Here is a 16404-nt window from a genome sequence, read left to right on the forward strand (position 1 = left end):
GTTCAGAAGTCGTTTCTACCATAGCTGGCACAAGCTTGCGCTTTTCCTTGCTGGCAGCCTTAAAATGACAGCTTGGTCCTTGGAAGAAAAATCAAGCAAAACTAGCAGAGGATGGTTTCGATCCATCGACCTCTGGGTTATGGGCCCAGCACGCTTCCGCTGCGCCACTCTGCTGCTTTGGGAAAGTGTTCTCTTTATGCAGATGAGGAGCATTCAGCAGAGTAGCATGGGATTGGTCGGGCTCTCACCTCATTTGCCTAAGTATATCGCAAGGCATGCTGGGTATAGAAAAACTTCATCTTCCCCTCTCACAATCAGTCATAACTGAAAGTCAGACACTCTCAGGCACTAGCCGTTTCAAACCTTTATCAAGACAGCAGCTCTTGAACCCTCTATATCTCTCTCTGTGATACTAGCGCTAGCATGCTCAGGATTTGGCTTTACCTGGGTGCCAGAGATCTACCCGGTGAGGGCTGAGGCTTTTGAGCGTTTGGGAGCGTTCGGGACGTGAGTGGACGTTGGACAGGAAACTATGCAAATTTGAATCATCCAACCTTCCTGCTGCAGTGAGACGCTCTTTCCATGGACATCTGCCTCTTGGATTCCTCTCAACTTGCCTTCTGATAAAACATTTTGTGAGCCGCAGTTACCTTCGACAGCTACAAGGTGGCGCTACATGCAGGTGAGAGCACAAGTATGCACAAAATGTTAAGGACTTTTGACAGATTTATCGGTGGATCTTGTATATTTTTTTCAGAGGCTAGATATTGCCTAGAAATGCTTTCTAACATAGAGATGCTAGAGTTATAATGTCTGCCCACTGTAACATATTTATTACCAGCACATGTGAGTGGTGACTCTGCTTTATGAAACTTATCATATATCAGGACAATGAATGTAGCAGAAGGGGCGATCGAGAGGTTTGCCTACGTATTTGTTTATTTCTTTATATATGGCTGATTAATCTGTTCATGATATTTCCATTTTGTGAAATGTTGAATTAAAGTATATCCTGCTTGCAGAATATATAAGTATTTGCATTGCGTTGGCCGGGAATCGAACCCGGGTCAACTGCTTGGGAAGCAGCTATGCTCACCACTATACCACCAACGCCCTCTGACATTTGCGCTCTCGGTTCTAAATATTATGACTCAGAGATCAATGACTATCTTGCACCAGCTTCAATGGTGCATTTGGTTTAGATACCAACATGAAAAGCAGTAGAACGTTATTTGCAGAGGGTAAGGAACTGGGGATTAAAACCAAGGACAAAGCTGTGCAGAAGAGAAGAATGGAAAGCAGCAGTACAATTAATATATATATAAAACATATAGAGGCAGCAAGGGAAGCAAAGCAGGGAAGAGAAAGAGAGAACATTCCATGAAATGCCCAGGAGATAGATAAGAGCAGAACAAAAAGGGAAGAATGAAATTCAAAGCCTGCACAGAAAAGTGTTTGAAGGTCCCACCAGTCATGTATGCTTATTATTGTGTGTCTTTACTTTCAAAGTACAGGGTGGATCCTTTGACACTCCCTCTCTTGTATTTCAGCAGACACAGATAGTTGAGAAGTCTTATATCACTTAGCTGGCACAAGCTTGCGCTTTTCCTTTCCGGCAGCGTGGAAATGACAGCTTGGTCCTTGGAAGAAAAATCAAGCAAAATTAGCAGAGGATGGTTTCGATCCATCGACCTCTGGGTTATGGGCCCAGCACGCTTCCGCTGCGCCACTCTGCTCCTTTTTCAGAGTGTTCTCTTTATGCAGATGAGGAGCATTCAGGGGAGTGACGTGGGCGTTCGGGACGTGAGAGGACGATGGGCAGGAAACTGTGCAAATTTGAAGCATCCATCCTTCCTGCTGCAGTCAGAGGCTCTTTCCAAGGACATCTGCCTCTTGGATTCCTCTCAACTTGCCTTCTGATAAAACATTTTGTGAGCCGCAGTTACCTTCGGCGCCTACAAGGTGGCGCTACATTCAGGTGAGAGCACAAGTATGCCCAAAATATTGGGGACTTTTGCCAGATTTATGGATGGATTTTACATATTTTTTTCAGAGGCTAGACATTACCTAGGAATGCTTTTTAACATAGAGATGCTTTAGTTATAATGTGTGGTCGGGCCTCAGCCCGTTCATTGTCTTCCCACTGTAACATATTTATTACCAGCTCATGTGAGTGGTGACTCTGCTTTATGAAACTTATCATATAGTAGGACAATGAGTATAGCAGAAGGGGCGATCGAGATGCTTGCCTACATATTTGTTTATTTTTTATATAATGGCTGATTAATCTGTTCATGATATTTCCATTTTGTGACATGTTGCATTAAAATATATCCTGATTGCAGAATATATAAGAATTGGTACTGCGTTGGCCGGGAATCGAACCCGGGTCAACTGCTTGGAAGGCAGCTATGCTCACCACTATACCACCAACGCCCTCTGATCTGTGCAATCTCGGTTCTCAACATTACGACCCTGAGTTCAATGTCTATCTTGCACCAGCTTCAATGGTGCATTTGGTTTAGATACCAACATGAGAAGCAGTAGAAAGGTTTTAGCAGATTGTAAGGAACTGGGATTGAAACCAAGGACAAAGCTGTGAAGAAGAGAAGAATGGTAAGCAGCAGTACAAATAATGGATATGAACATATAGAGGCAGCATGGGAAGCAAAGCAGGGGAAAGAAAGAGAGAACATTCCAGGAAATGCCCAGGAGATAGATAAGAGCAGAACAAAAAGGGAAGAATGATATTCAAAGCATGCCCAGAAAAGTGTTTGAAGGTCCCACCAGTCATTTATGCTTATTATTGTGTGTCTTTACTTTCAAGGTACAGGGTGGATCCCTTTGACGATCCCTCTCTTGTATTTCAGCAGACACAGATAGTTCAGAAGTCGTTTCTACCATAGCTGGCACAAGCTTGCGCTTTTCCTTGCTGGCAGCCTTAAAATGACAGCTTGGTCCTTGGAAGAAAAATCAAGCAAAACTAGCAGAGGATGGTTTCGATCCATCGACCTCTGGGTTATGGGCCCAGCACGCTTCCGCTGCGCCACTCTGCTGCTTTGGGAAAGTGTTCTCTTTATGCAGATGAGGAGCATTCAGCAGAGTAGCATGGGATTGGTCGGGCTCTCACCTCATTTGCCTAAGTATATCGCAAGGCATGCTGGGTATAGAAAAACTTCATCTTCCCCTCTCACAATCAGTCATAACTGAAAGTCAGACACTCTCAGGCACTAGCCGTTTCAAACCTTTATCAAGACAGCAGCTCTTGAACCCTCTATATCTCTCTCTGTGATACTAGCGCTAGCATGCTCAGGATTTGGCTTTACCTGGGTGCCAGAGATCTACCCGGTGAGGGCTTGCCCGGTGTGAGGCTTTTGAGCGTTTGGGAGCGTTCGGGACGTGAGTGGACGTTGGACAGGAAACTATGCAAATTTGAATCATCCAACCTTCCTGCTGCAGTGAGACGCTCTTTCCATGGACATCTGCCTCTTGGATTCCTCTCAACTTGCCTTCTGATAAAACATTTTGTGAGCCGCAGTTACCTTCGACAGCTACAAGGTGGCGCTACATGCAGGTGAGAGCACAAGTATGCACAAAATGTTAAGGACTTTTGACAGATTTATCGGTGGATCTTGTATATTTTTTTCAGAGGCTAGATATTGCCTAGAAATGCTTTCTAACATAGAGATGCTAGAGTTATAATGTCTGCCCACTGTAACATATTTATTACCAGCACATGTGAGTGGTGACTCTGCTTTATGAAACTTATCATATATCAGGACAATGAATGTAGCAGAAGGGGCGATCGAGAGGTTTGCCTACGTATTTGTTTATTTCTTTATATATGGCTGATTAATCTGTTCATGATATTTCCATTTTGTGAAATGTTGAATTAAAGTATATCCTTCTTGCAGAATATATAAGTATTTGCATTGCGTTGGCCGGGAATCGAACCCGGGTCAACTGCTTGGGAAGCAGCTATGCTCACCACTATACCACCAACGCCCTCTGACATTTGCGCTCTCGGTTCTAAATATTATGACTCAGAGATCAATGACTATCTTGCACCAGCTTCAATGGTGCATTTGGTTTAGATACCAACATGAAAAGCAGTAGAACGTTATTTGCAGAGGGTAAGGAACTGGGGATTAAAACCAAGGACAAAGCTGTGCAGAAGAGAAGAATGGAAAGCAGCAGTACAATTAATATATATATAAAACATATAGAGGCAGCAAGGGAAGCAAAGCAGGGAAGAGAAAGAGAGAACATTCCATGAAATGCCCAGGAGATAGATAAGAGCAGAACAAAAAGGGAAGAATGAAATTCAAAGCCTGCACAGAAAAGTGTTTGAAGGTCCCACCAGTCATGTATGCTTATTATTGTGTGTCTTTACTTTCAAAGTACAGGGTGGATCCTTTGACACTCCCTCTCTTGTATTTCAGCAGACACAGATAGTTGAGAAGTCTTATATCACTTAGCTGGCACAAGCTTGCGCTTTTCCTTTCCGGCAGCGTGGAAATGACAGCTTGGTCCTTGGAAGAAAAATCAAGCAAAATTAGCAGAGGATGGTTTCGATCCATCGACCTCTGGGTTATGGGCCCAGCACGCTTCCGCTGCGCCACTCTGCTCCTTTTTCAGAGTGTTCTCTTTATGCAGATGAGGAGCATTCAGGGGAGTGACGTGGGCGTTCGGGACGTGAGAGGACGATGGGCAGGAAACTGTGCAAATTTGAAGCATCCATCCTTCCTGCTGCAGTCAGAGGCTCTTTCCAAGGACATCTGCCTCTTGGATTCCTCTCAACTTGCCTTCTGATAAAACATTTTGTGAGCCGCAGTTACCTTCGGCGCCTACAAGGTGGCGCTACATTCAGGTGAGAGCACAAGTATGCCCAAAATATTGGGGACTTTTGCCAGATTTATCGATGGATTTTACATATTTTTTTCAGAGGCTAGACATTACCTAGGAATGCTTTTTAACATAGAGATGCTTTAGTTATAATGTGTGGTCGGGCCTCAGCCCGTTCATTGTCTTCCCACTGTAACATATTTATTACCAGCTCATGTGAGTGGTGACTCTGCTTTATGAAACTTATCATATAGTAGGACAATGAGTATAGCAGAAGGGGCGATCGAGATGCTTGCCTACATATTTGTTTATTTTTTATATAATGGCTGATTAATCTGTTCATGATATTTCCATTTTGTGACATGTTGCATTAAAATATATCCTGATTGCAGAATATATAAGAATTGGTACTGCGTTGGCCGGGAATCGAACCCGGGTCAACTGCTTGGAAGGCAGCTATGCTCACCACTATACCACCAACGCCCTCTGATCTGTGCAATCTCGGTTCTCAACATTACGACCCTGAGTTCAATGTCTATCTTGCACCAGCTTCAATGGTGCATTTGGTTTAGATACCAACATGAGAAGCAGTAGAAAGGTTTTAGCAGATTGTAAGGAACTGGGATTGAAACCAAGGACAAAGCTGTGAAGAAGAGAAGAATGGTAAGCAGCAGTACAAATAATGGATATGAACATATAGAGGCAGCATGGGAAGCAAAGCAGGGGAAAGAAAGAGAGAACATTCCAGGAAATGCCCAGGAGATAGATAAGAGCAGAACAAAAAGGGAAGAATGATATTCAAAGCATGCCCAGAAAAGTGTTTGAAGGTCCCACCAGTCATTTATGCTTATTATTGTGTGTCTTTACTTTCAAGGTACAGGGTGGATCCCTTTGACGATCCCTCTCTTGTATTTCAGCAGACACAGATAGTTCAGAAGTCGTTTCTACCATAGCTGGCACAAGCTTGCGCTTTTCCTTGCTGGCAGCCTTAAAATGACAGCTTGGTCCTTGGAAGAAAAATCAAGCAAAACTAGCAGAGGATGGTTTCGATCCATCGACCTCTGGGTTATGGGCCCAGCACGCTTCCGCTGCGCCACTCTGCTGCTTTGGGAAAGTGTTCTCTTTATGCAGATGAGGAGCATTCAGCAGAGTAGCATGGGATTGGTCGGGCTCTCACCTCATTTGCCTAAGTATATCGCAAGGCATGCTGGGTATAGAAAAACTTCATCTTCCCCTCTCACAATCAGTCATAACTGAAAGTCAGACACTCTCAGGCACTAGCCGTTTCAAACCTTTATCAAGACAGCAGCTCTTGAACCCTCTATATCTCTCTCTGTGATACTAGCGCTAGCATGCTCAGGATTTGGCTTTACCTGGGTGCCAGAGATCTACCCGGTGAGGGCTTGCCCGGTGTGAGGCTTTTGAGCGTTTGGGAGCGTTCGGGACGTGAGTGGACGTTGGACAGGAAACTATGCAAATTTGAATCATCCAACCTTCCTGCTGCAGTGAGACGCTCTTTCCATGGACATCTGCCTCTTGGATTCCTCTCAACTTGCCTTCTGATAAAACATTTTGTGAGCCGCAGTTACCTTCGACAGCTACAAGGTGGCACTACATGCAGGTGAGAGCACAAGTATGCACAAAATGTTAAGGACTTTTGACAGATTTATCGGTGGATCTTGTATATTTTTTTCAGAGGCTAGATATTGCCTAGAAATGCTTTCTAACATAGAGATGCTAGAGTTATAATGTCTGCCCACTGTAACATATTTATTACCAGCACATGTGAGTGGTGACTCTGCTTTATGAAACTTATCATATATTAGGACAATGAATGTAGCAGAAGGGGCGATCGAGAGGTTTGCCTACGTATTTGTTTATTTCTTTATATATGGCTGATTAATCTGTTCATGATATTTCCATTTTGTGAAATGTTGAATTAAAGTATATCCTGCTTGCAGAATATATAAGTATTTGCATTGCGTTGGCCGGGAATCGAACCCGGGTCAACTGCTTGGGAAGCAGCTATGCTCACCACTATACCACCAACGCCCTCTGACATTTGCGCTCTCGGTTCTAAATATTATGACTCAGAGATCAATGACTATCTTGCACCAGCTTCAATGGTGCATTTGGTTTAGATACCAACATGAAAAGCAGTAGAACGTTATTTGCAGAGGGTAAGGAACTGGGGATTAAAACCAAGGACAAAGCTGTGCAGAAGAGAAGAATGGAAAGCAGCAGTACAATTAATATATATATAAAACATATAGAGGCAGCAAGGGAAGCAAAGCAGGGAAGAGAAAGAGAGAACATTCCATGAAATGCCCAGGAGATAGATAAGAGCAGAACAAAAAGGGAAGAATGAAATTCAAAGCCTGCACAGAAAAGTGTTTGAAGGTCCCACCAGTCATGTATGCTTACTATTGTGTGTCTTTACTTTCAAAGTACAGGGTGGATCCTTTGACACTCCCTCTCTTGTATTTCAGCAGACACAGATAGTTGAGAAGTCTTATATCACTTAGCTGGCACAAGCTTGCGCTTTTCCTTTCCGGCAGCGTGGAAATGACAGCTTGGTCCTTGGAAGAAAAATCAAGCAAAATTAGCAGAGGATGGTTTCGATCCATCGACCTCTGGGTTATGGGCCCAGCACGCTTCCGCTGCGCCACTCTGCTCCTTTTTCAGAGTGTTCTCTTTATGCAGATGAGGAGCATTCAGGGGAGTGACGTGGGCGTTCGGGACGTGAGAGGACGATGGGCAGGAAACTGTGCAAATTTGAAGCATCCATCCTTCCTGCTGCAGTCAGAGGCTCTTTCCAAGGACATCTGCCTCTTGGATTCCTCTCAACTTGCCTTCTGATAAAACATTTTGTGAGCCGCAGTTACCTTCGGCGCCTACAAGGTGGCGCTACATTCAGGTGAGAGCACAAGTATGCCCAAAATATTGGGGACTTTTGCCAGATTTATGGATGGATTTTACATATTTTTTTCAGAGGCTAGACATTACCTAGGAATGCTTTTTAACATAGAGATGCTTTAGTTATAATGTGTGGTCGGGCCTCAGCCCGTTCATTGTCTTCCCACTGTAACATATTTATTACCAGCTCATGTGAGTGGTGACTCTGCTTTATGAAACTTATCATATAGTAGGACAATGAGTATAGCTGAAGGGGCGATCGAGATGCTTGCCTACATATTTGTTTATTTTTTATATAAGGGCTGATTAATCTGTTCATGATATTTCCATTTTGTGACATGTTGCATTAAAATATATCCTGATTGTAGAATATATAACAATTGGTACTGCGTTGGCCGGGAATCGAACCCGGGTCAACTGCTTGGAAGGCAGCTATGCTCACCACTATACCACCAACGCCCTCTGATCTGTGCAAGCTCGGTTCTCAACATTACGACCCTGAGTTCAATGTCTATCTTGCACCAGCTTCAATGGTGCATTTGGTTTAGATACCAACATGAGAAGCAGTAGAAAGGTTTTAGCAGATTGTAAGGAACTGGGATTGAAACCAAGGACAAAGCTGTGAAGAAGAGAAGAATGGTAAGCAGCAGTACAAATAATGGATATGAACATATAGAGGCAGCATGGGAAGCAAAGCAGGGAAAAGAAAGAGAGAACATTCCAGGAAATGCCCAGGAGATAGATAAGAGCAGAACAAAAAGGGAAGAATGATATTCAAAGCATGCCCAGAAAAGTGTTTGAAGGTCCCACCAGTCATTTATGCTTATTATTGTGTGTCTTTACTTTCAAGGTACAGGGTGGATCCCTTTGACGATCCCTCTCTTGTATTTCAGCAGACACAGATAGTTCAGAAGTCGTTTCTACCATAGCTGGCACAAGCTTGCGCTTTTACTTGCTGGCAGCCTTAAAATGACAGCTTGGTCCTTGGAAGAAAAATCAAGCAAAACTAGCAGAGGATGGTTTCGATCCATCGACCTCTGGGTTATGGGCCCAGCACGCTTCCGCTGCGCCACTCTGCTGCTTTGGGAAAGTGTTCTCTTTATGCAGATGAGGAGCATTCAGCAGAGTAGCATGGGATTGGTCGGGCTCTCACCTCATTTGCCTAAGTATATCGCAAGGCATGCTGGGTATAGAAAAACTTCATCTTCCCCTCTCACAATCAGTCATAACTGAAAGTCAGACACTCTCAGGCACTAGCCGTTTCAAACCTTTATCAAGACAGCAGCTCTTGAACCCTCTATATCTCTCTCTGTGATACTAGCGCTAGCATGCTCAGGATTTGGCTTTACCTGGGTGCCAGAGATCTACCCGGTGAGGGCTTGCCCGGTGTGAGGCTTTTGAGCGTTTGGGAGCGTTCGGGACGTGAGTGGACGTTGGACAGGAAACTATGCAAATTTGAATCATCCAACCTTCCTGCTGCAGTGAGACGCTCTTTCCATGGACATCTGCCTCTTGGATTCCTCTCAACTTGCCTTCTGATAAAACATTTTGTGAGCCGCAGTTACCTTCGACAGCTACAAGGTGGCGCTACATGCAGGTGAGAGCACAAGTATGCACAAAATGTTAAGGACTTTTGACAGATTTATCGGTGGATCTTGTATATTTTTTTCAGAGGCTAGATATTGCCTAGAAATGCTTTCTAACATAGAGATGCTAGAGTTATAATGTCTGCCCACTGTAACATATTTATTACCAGCACATGTGAGTGGTGACTCTGCTTTATGAAACTTATCATATATCAGGACAATGAATGTAGCAGAAGGGGCGATCGAGAGGTTTGCCTACGTATTTGTTTATTTCTTTATATATGGCTGATTAATCTGTTCATGATATTTCCATTTTGTGAAATGTTGAATTAAAGTATATCCTTCTTGCAGAATATATAAGTATTTGCATTGCGTTGGCCGGGAATCGAACCCGGGTCAACTGCTTGGGAAGCAGCTATGCTCACCACTATACCACCAACGCCCTCTGACATTTGCGCTCTCGGTTCTAAATATTATGACTCAGAGATCAATGACTATCTTGCACCAGCTTCAATGGTGCATTTGGTTTAGATACCAACATGAAAAGCAGTAGAACGTTATTTGCAGAGGGTAAGGAACTGGGGATTAAAACCAAGGACAAAGCTGTGCAGAAGAGAAGAATGGAAAGCAGCAGTACAATTAATATATATATAAAACATATAGAGGCAGCAAGGGAAGCAAAGCAGGGAAGAGAAAGAGAGAACATTCCATGAAATGCCCAGGAGATAGATAAGAGCAGAACAAAAAGGGAAGAATGAAATTCAAAGCCTGCACAGAAAAGTGTTTGAAGGTCCCACCAGTCATGTATGCTTATTATTGTGTGTCTTTACTTTCAAAGTACAGGGTGGATCCTTTGACACTCCCTCTCTTGTATTTCAGCAGACACAGATAGTTGAGAAGTCTTATATCACTTAGCTGGCACAAGCTTGCGCTTTTCCTTTCCGGCAGCGTGGAAATGACAGCTTGGTCCTTGGAAGAAAAATCAAGCAAAATTAGCAGAGGATGGTTTCGATCCATCGACCTCTGGGTTATGGGCCCAGCACGCTTCCGCTGCGCCACTCTGCTCCTTTTTCAGAGTGTTCTCTTTATGCAGATGAGGAGCATTCAGGGGAGTGACGTGGGCGTTCGGGACGTGAGAGGACGATGGGCAGGAAACTGTGCAAATTTGAAGCATCCATCCTTCCTGCTGCAGTCAGAGGCTCTTTCCAAGGACATCTGCCTCTTGGATTCCTCTCAACTTGCCTTCTGATAAAACATTTTGTGAGCCGCAGTTACCTTCGGCGCCTACAAGGTGGCGCTACATTCAGGTGAGAGCACAAGTATGCCCAAAATATTGGGGACTTTTGCCAGATTTATCGATGGATTTTACATATTTTTTTCAGAGGCTAGACATTACCTAGGAATGCTTTTTAACATAGAGATGCTTTAGTTATAATGTGTGGTCGGGCCTCAGCCCGTTCATTGTCTTCCCACTGTAACATATTTATTACCAGCTCATGTGAGTGGTGACTCTGCTTTATGAAACTTATCATATAGTAGGACAATGAGTATAGCAGAAGGGGCGATCGAGATGCTTGCCTACATATTTGTTTATTTTTTATATAATGGCTGATTAATCTGTTCATGATATTTCCATTTTGTGACATGTTGCATTAAAATATATCCTGATTGCAGAATATATAAGAATTGGTACTGCGTTGGCCGGGAATCGAACCCGGGTCAACTGCTTGGAAGGCAGCTATGCTCACCACTATACCACCAACGCCCTCTGATCTGTGCAATCTCGGTTCTCAACATTACGACCCTGAGTTCAATGTCTATCTTGCACCAGCTTCAATGGTGCATTTGGTTTAGATACCAACATGAGAAGCAGTAGAAAGGTTTTAGCAGATTGTAAGGAACTGGGATTGAAACCAAGGACAAAGCTGTGAAGAAGAGAAGAATGGTAAGCAGCAGTACAAATAATGGATATGAACATATAGAGGCAGCATGGGAAGCAAAGCAGGGGAAAGAAAGAGAGAACATTCCAGGAAATGCCCAGGAGATAGATAAGAGCAGAACAAAAAGGGAAGAATGATATTCAAAGCATGCCCAGAAAAGTGTTTGAAGGTCCCACCAGTCATTTATGCTTATTATTGTGTGTCTTTACTTTCAAGGTACAGGGTGGATCCCTTTGACGATCCCTCTCTTGTATTTCAGCAGACACAGATAGTTCAGAAGTCGTTTCTACCATAGCTGGCACAAGCTTGCGCTTTTCCTTGCTGGCAGCCTTAAAATGACAGCTTGGTCCTTGGAAGAAAAATCAAGCAAAACTAGCAGAGGATGGTTTCGATCCATCGACCTCTGGGTTATGGGCCCAGCACGCTTCCGCTGCGCCACTCTGCTGCTTTGGGAAAGTGTTCTCTTTATGCAGATGAGGAGCATTCAGCAGAGTAGCATGGGATTGGTCGGGCTCTCACCTCATTTGCCTAAGTATATCGCAAGGCATGCTGGGTATAGAAAAACTTCATCTTCCCCTCTCACAATCAGTCATAACTGAAAGTCAGACACTCTCAGGCACTAGCCGTTTCAAACCTTTATCAAGACAGCAGCTCTTGAACCCTCTATATCTCTCTCTGTGATACTAGCGCTAGCATGCTCAGGATTTGGCTTTACCTGGGTGCCAGAGATCTACCCGGTGAGGGCTGAGGCTTTTGAGCGTTTGGGAGCGTTCGGGACGTGAGTGGACGTTGGACAGGAAACTATGCAAATTTGAATCATCCAACCTTCCTGCTGCAGTGAGACGCTCTTTCCATGGACATCTGCCTCTTGGATTCCTCTCAACTTGCCTTCTGATAAAACATTTTGTGAGCCGCAGTTACCTTCGACAGCTACAAGGTGGCGCTACATGCAGGTGAGAGCACAAGTATGCACAAAATGTTAAGGACTTTTGACAGATTTATCGGTGGATCTTGTATATTTTTTTCAGAGGCTAGATATTGCCTAGAAATGCTTTCTAACATAGAGATGCTAGAGTTATAATGTCTGCCCACTGTAACATATTTATTACCAGCACATGTGAGTGGTGACTCTGCTTTATGAAACTTATCATATATCAGGACAATGAATGTAGCAGAAGGGGCGATCGAGAGGTTTGCCTACGTATTTGTTTATTTCTTTATATATGGCTGATTAATCTGTTCATGATATTTCCATTTTGTGAAATGTTGAATTAAAGTATATCCTGCTTGCAGAATATATAAGTATTTGCATTGCGTTGGCCGGGAATCGAACCCGGGTCAACTGCTTGGGAAGCAGCTATGCTCACCACTATACCACCAACGCCCTCTGACATTTGCGCTCTCGGTTCTAAATATTATGACTCAGAGATCAATGACTATCTTGCACCAGCTTCAATGGTGCATTTGGTTTAGATACCAACATGAAAAGCAGTAGAACGTTATTTGCAGAGGGTAAGGAACTGGGGATTAAAACCAAGGACAAAGCTGTGCAGAAGAGAAGAATGGAAAGCAGCAGTACAATTAATATATATATAAAACATATAGAGGCAGCAAGGGAAGCAAAGCAGGGAAGAGAAAGAGAGAACATTCCATGAAATGCCCAGGAGATAGATAAGAGCAGAACAAAAAGGGAAGAATGAAATTCAAAGCCTGCACAGAAAAGTGTTTGAAGGTCCCACCAGTCATGTATGCTTATTATTGTGTGTCTTTACTTTCAAAGTACAGGGTGGATCCTTTGACACTCCCTCTCTTGTATTTCAGCAGACACAGATAGTTGAGAAGTCTTATATCACTTAGCTGGCACAAGCTTGCGCTTTTCCTTTCCGGCAGCGTGGAAATGACAGCTTGGTCCTTGGAAGAAAAATCAAGCAAAATTAGCAGAGGATGGTTTCGATCCATCGACCTCTGGGTTATGGGCCCAGCACGCTTCCGCTGCGCCACTCTGCTCCTTTTTCAGAGTGTTCTCTTTATGCAGATGAGGAGCATTCAGGGGAGTGACGTGGGCGTTCGGGACGTGAGAGGACGATGGGCAGGAAACTGTGCAAATTTGAAGCATCCATCCTTCCTGCTGCAGTCAGAGGCTCTTTCCAAGGACATCTGCCTCTTGGATTCCTCTCAACTTGCCTTCTGATAAAACATTTTGTGAGCCGCAGTTACCTTCGGCGCCTACAAGGTGGCGCTACATTCAGGTGAGAGCACAAGTATGCCCAAAATATTGGGGACTTTTGCCAGATTTATGGATGGATTTTACATATTTTTTTCAGAGGCTAGACATTACCTAGGAATGCTTTTTAACATAGAGATGCTTTAGTTATAATGTGTGGTCGGGCCTCAGCCCGTTCATTGTCTTCCCACTGTAACATATTTATTACCAGCTCATGTGAGTGGTGACTCTGCTTTATGAAACTTATCATATAGTAGGACAATGAGTATAGCAGAAGGGGCGATCGAGATGCTTGCCTACATATTTGTTTATTTTTTATATAATGGCTGATTAATCTGTTCATGATATTTCCATTTTGTGACATGTTGCATTAAAATATATCCTGATTGCAGAATATATAAGAATTGGTACTGCGTTGGCCGGGAATCGAACCCGGGTCAACTGCTTGGAAGGCAGCTATGCTCACCACTATACCACCAACGCCCTCTGATCTGTGCAATCTCGGTTCTCAACATTACGACCCTGAGTTCAATGTCTATCTTGCACCAGCTTCAATGGTGCATTTGGTTTAGATACCAACATGAGAAGCAGTAGAAAGGTTTTAGCAGATTGTAAGGAACTGGGATTGAAACCAAGGACAAAGCTGTGAAGAAGAGAAGAATGGTAAGCAGCAGTACAAATAATGGATATGAACATATAGAGGCAGCATGGGAAGCAAAGCAGGGGAAAGAAAGAGAGAACATTCCAGGAAATGCCCAGGAGATAGATAAGAGCAGAACAAAAAGGGAAGAATGATATTCAAAGCATGCCCAGAAAAGTGTTTGAAGGTCCCACCAGTCATTTATGCTTATTATTGTGTGTCTTTACTTTCAAGGTACAGGGTGGATCCCTTTGACGATCCCTCTCTTGTATTTCAGCAGACACAGATAGTTCAGAAGTCGTTTCTACCATAGCTGGCACAAGCTTGCGCTTTTCCTTGCTGGCAGCCTTAAAATGACAGCTTGGTCCTTGGAAGAAAAATCAAGCAAAACTAGCAGAGGATGGTTTCGATCCATCGACCTCTGGGTTATGGGCCCAGCACGCTTCCGCTGCGCCACTCTGCTGCTTTGGGAAAGTGTTCTCTTTATGCAGATGAGGAGCATTCAGCAGAGTAGCATGGGATTGGTCGGGCTCTCACCTCATTTGCCTAAGTATATCGCAAGGCATGCTGGGTATAGAAAAACTTCATCTTCCCCTCTCACAATCAGTCATAACTGAAAGTCAGACACTCTCAGGCACTAGCCGTTTCAAACCTTTATCAAGACAGCAGCTCTTGAACCCTCTATATCTCTCTCTGTGATACTAGCGCTAGCATGCTCAGGATTTGGCTTTACCTGGGTGCCAGAGATCTACCCGGTGAGGGCTTGCCCGGTGTGAGGCTTTTGAGCGTTTGGGAGCGTTCGGGACGTGAGTGGACGTTGGACAGGAAACTATGCAAATTTGAATCATCCAACCTTCCTGCTGCAGTGAGACGCTCTTTCCATGGACATCTGCCTCTTGGATTCCTCTCAACTTGCCTTCTGATAAAACATTTTGTGAGCCGCAGTTACCTTCGACAGCTACAAGGTGGCGCTACATGCAGGTGAGAGCACAAGTATGCACAAAATGTTAAGGACTTTTGACAGATTTATCGGTGGATCTTGTATATTTTTTTCAGAGGCTAGATATTGCCTAGAAATGCTTTCTAACATAGAGATGCTAGAGTTATAATGTCTGCCCACTGTAACATATTTATTACCAGCACATGTGAGTGGTGACTCTGCTTTATGAAACTTATCATATATTAGGACAATGAATGTAGCAGAAGGGGCGATCGAGAGGTTTGCCTACGTATTTGTTTATTTCTTTATATATGGCTGATTAATCTGTTCATGATATTTCCATTTTGTGAAATGTTGAATTAAAGTATATCCTGCTTGCAGAATATATAAGTATTTGCATTGCGTTGGCCGGGAATCGAACCCGGGTCAACTGCTTGGGAAGCAGCTATGCTCACCACTATACCACCAACGCCCTCTGACATTTGCGCTCTCGGTTCTAAATATTATGACTCAGAGATCAATGACTATCTTGCACCAGCTTCAATGGTGCATTTGGTTTAGATACCAACATGAAAAGCAGTAGAACGTTATTTGCAGAGGGTAAGGAACTGGGGATTAAAACCAAGGACAAAGCTGTGCAGAAGAGAAGAATGGAAAGCAGCAGTACAATTAATATATATATAAAACATATAGAGGCAGCAAGGGAAGCAAAGCAGGGAAGAGAAAGAGAGAACATTCCATGAAATGCCCAGGAGATAGATAAGAGCAGAACAAAAAGGGAAGAATGAAATTCAAAGCCTGCACAGAAAAGTGTTTGAAGGTCCCACCAGTCATGTATGCTTATTATTGTGTGTCTTTACTTTCAAAGTACAGGGTGGATCCTTTGACACTCCCTCTCTTGTATTTCAGCAGACACAGATAGTTGAGAAGTCTTATATCACTTAGCTGGCACAAGCTTGCGCTTTTCCTTTCCGGCAGCGTGGAAATGACAGCTTGGTCCTTGGAAGAAAAATCAAGCAAAATTAGCAGAGGATGGTTTCGATCCATCGACCTCTGGGTTATGGGCCCAGCACGCTTCCGCTGCGCCACTCTGCTCCTTTTTCAGAGTGTTCTCTTTATGCAGATGAGGAGCATTCAGGGGAGTGACGTGGGCGTTCGGGACGTGAGAGGACGATGGGCAGGAAACTGTGCAAATTTGAAGCATCCATCCTTCCTGCTGCAGTCAGAGGCTCTTTCCAAGGACATCTGCCTCTTGGATTCCTCTCAACTTGCCTTCTGATAAAACATTTTGTGAGCCGCAGTTACCTTCGGCG

General features: G+C 43.8%; 23 non-coding genes across 23 annotated transcripts; all 23 read right to left on the reverse strand.

The window, feature by feature from the left end:
- Positions 1-102: 102 nt before the first annotated feature.
- Positions 103-174, reverse strand: TRNAM-CAU (transfer RNA methionine (anticodon CAU)). Its single transcript has one exon. It is a non-coding gene; the product is annotated as a tRNA-Met (tRNA).
- An 867-nt stretch (positions 175-1041) lies between these two features.
- Positions 1042-1113, reverse strand: TRNAG-CCC (transfer RNA glycine (anticodon CCC)). The gene has a single exon. It is a non-coding gene; the product is annotated as a tRNA-Gly (tRNA).
- A 551-nt stretch (positions 1114-1664) lies between these two features.
- Positions 1665-1736, reverse strand: TRNAM-CAU (transfer RNA methionine (anticodon CAU)). The gene has a single exon. It is a non-coding gene; the product is annotated as a tRNA-Met (tRNA).
- Positions 1737-2364: 628 nt separating this feature from the next.
- TRNAG-UCC (transfer RNA glycine (anticodon UCC)) lies at positions 2365-2436 on the reverse strand. Its single transcript has one exon. It is a non-coding gene; the product is annotated as a tRNA-Gly (tRNA).
- Positions 2437-2984: 548 nt separating this feature from the next.
- On the reverse strand, positions 2985-3056 carry TRNAM-CAU (transfer RNA methionine (anticodon CAU)). The gene has a single exon. It is a non-coding gene; the product is annotated as a tRNA-Met (tRNA).
- An 877-nt stretch (positions 3057-3933) lies between these two features.
- On the reverse strand, positions 3934-4005 carry TRNAG-CCC (transfer RNA glycine (anticodon CCC)). The gene has a single exon. It is a non-coding gene; the product is annotated as a tRNA-Gly (tRNA).
- Positions 4006-4556: 551 nt separating this feature from the next.
- Positions 4557-4628, reverse strand: TRNAM-CAU (transfer RNA methionine (anticodon CAU)). The gene has a single exon. It is a non-coding gene; the product is annotated as a tRNA-Met (tRNA).
- A 628-nt stretch (positions 4629-5256) lies between these two features.
- TRNAG-UCC (transfer RNA glycine (anticodon UCC)) lies at positions 5257-5328 on the reverse strand. The gene has a single exon. It is a non-coding gene; the product is annotated as a tRNA-Gly (tRNA).
- Positions 5329-5876: 548 nt separating this feature from the next.
- On the reverse strand, positions 5877-5948 carry TRNAM-CAU (transfer RNA methionine (anticodon CAU)). The gene has a single exon. It is a non-coding gene; the product is annotated as a tRNA-Met (tRNA).
- Positions 5949-6825: 877 nt separating this feature from the next.
- TRNAG-CCC (transfer RNA glycine (anticodon CCC)) lies at positions 6826-6897 on the reverse strand. The gene has a single exon. It is a non-coding gene; the product is annotated as a tRNA-Gly (tRNA).
- Positions 6898-7448: 551 nt separating this feature from the next.
- On the reverse strand, positions 7449-7520 carry TRNAM-CAU (transfer RNA methionine (anticodon CAU)). Its single transcript has one exon. It is a non-coding gene; the product is annotated as a tRNA-Met (tRNA).
- Positions 7521-8148: 628 nt separating this feature from the next.
- TRNAG-UCC (transfer RNA glycine (anticodon UCC)) lies at positions 8149-8220 on the reverse strand. Its single transcript has one exon. It is a non-coding gene; the product is annotated as a tRNA-Gly (tRNA).
- A 548-nt stretch (positions 8221-8768) lies between these two features.
- On the reverse strand, positions 8769-8840 carry TRNAM-CAU (transfer RNA methionine (anticodon CAU)). The gene has a single exon. It is a non-coding gene; the product is annotated as a tRNA-Met (tRNA).
- Positions 8841-9717: 877 nt separating this feature from the next.
- On the reverse strand, positions 9718-9789 carry TRNAG-CCC (transfer RNA glycine (anticodon CCC)). Its single transcript has one exon. It is a non-coding gene; the product is annotated as a tRNA-Gly (tRNA).
- Positions 9790-10340: 551 nt separating this feature from the next.
- Positions 10341-10412, reverse strand: TRNAM-CAU (transfer RNA methionine (anticodon CAU)). Its single transcript has one exon. It is a non-coding gene; the product is annotated as a tRNA-Met (tRNA).
- A 628-nt stretch (positions 10413-11040) lies between these two features.
- On the reverse strand, positions 11041-11112 carry TRNAG-UCC (transfer RNA glycine (anticodon UCC)). The gene has a single exon. It is a non-coding gene; the product is annotated as a tRNA-Gly (tRNA).
- A 548-nt stretch (positions 11113-11660) lies between these two features.
- On the reverse strand, positions 11661-11732 carry TRNAM-CAU (transfer RNA methionine (anticodon CAU)). The gene has a single exon. It is a non-coding gene; the product is annotated as a tRNA-Met (tRNA).
- Positions 11733-12599: 867 nt separating this feature from the next.
- TRNAG-CCC (transfer RNA glycine (anticodon CCC)) lies at positions 12600-12671 on the reverse strand. Its single transcript has one exon. It is a non-coding gene; the product is annotated as a tRNA-Gly (tRNA).
- A 551-nt stretch (positions 12672-13222) lies between these two features.
- On the reverse strand, positions 13223-13294 carry TRNAM-CAU (transfer RNA methionine (anticodon CAU)). The gene has a single exon. It is a non-coding gene; the product is annotated as a tRNA-Met (tRNA).
- Positions 13295-13922: 628 nt separating this feature from the next.
- Positions 13923-13994, reverse strand: TRNAG-UCC (transfer RNA glycine (anticodon UCC)). The gene has a single exon. It is a non-coding gene; the product is annotated as a tRNA-Gly (tRNA).
- Positions 13995-14542: 548 nt separating this feature from the next.
- Positions 14543-14614, reverse strand: TRNAM-CAU (transfer RNA methionine (anticodon CAU)). Its single transcript has one exon. It is a non-coding gene; the product is annotated as a tRNA-Met (tRNA).
- Positions 14615-15491: 877 nt separating this feature from the next.
- TRNAG-CCC (transfer RNA glycine (anticodon CCC)) lies at positions 15492-15563 on the reverse strand. Its single transcript has one exon. It is a non-coding gene; the product is annotated as a tRNA-Gly (tRNA).
- Positions 15564-16114: 551 nt separating this feature from the next.
- TRNAM-CAU (transfer RNA methionine (anticodon CAU)) lies at positions 16115-16186 on the reverse strand. Its single transcript has one exon. It is a non-coding gene; the product is annotated as a tRNA-Met (tRNA).
- Between the last annotated feature and the right edge of the window lie 218 nt (positions 16187-16404).

The sequence above is a fragment of the Lissotriton helveticus genome, chromosome 11 (genome assembly GCF_964261635.1).
Source record: "Lissotriton helveticus chromosome 11, aLisHel1.1, whole genome shotgun sequence".
In the NCBI taxonomy this organism is placed as follows: Eukaryota; Metazoa; Chordata; class Amphibia; order Caudata; family Salamandridae; genus Lissotriton; species Lissotriton helveticus.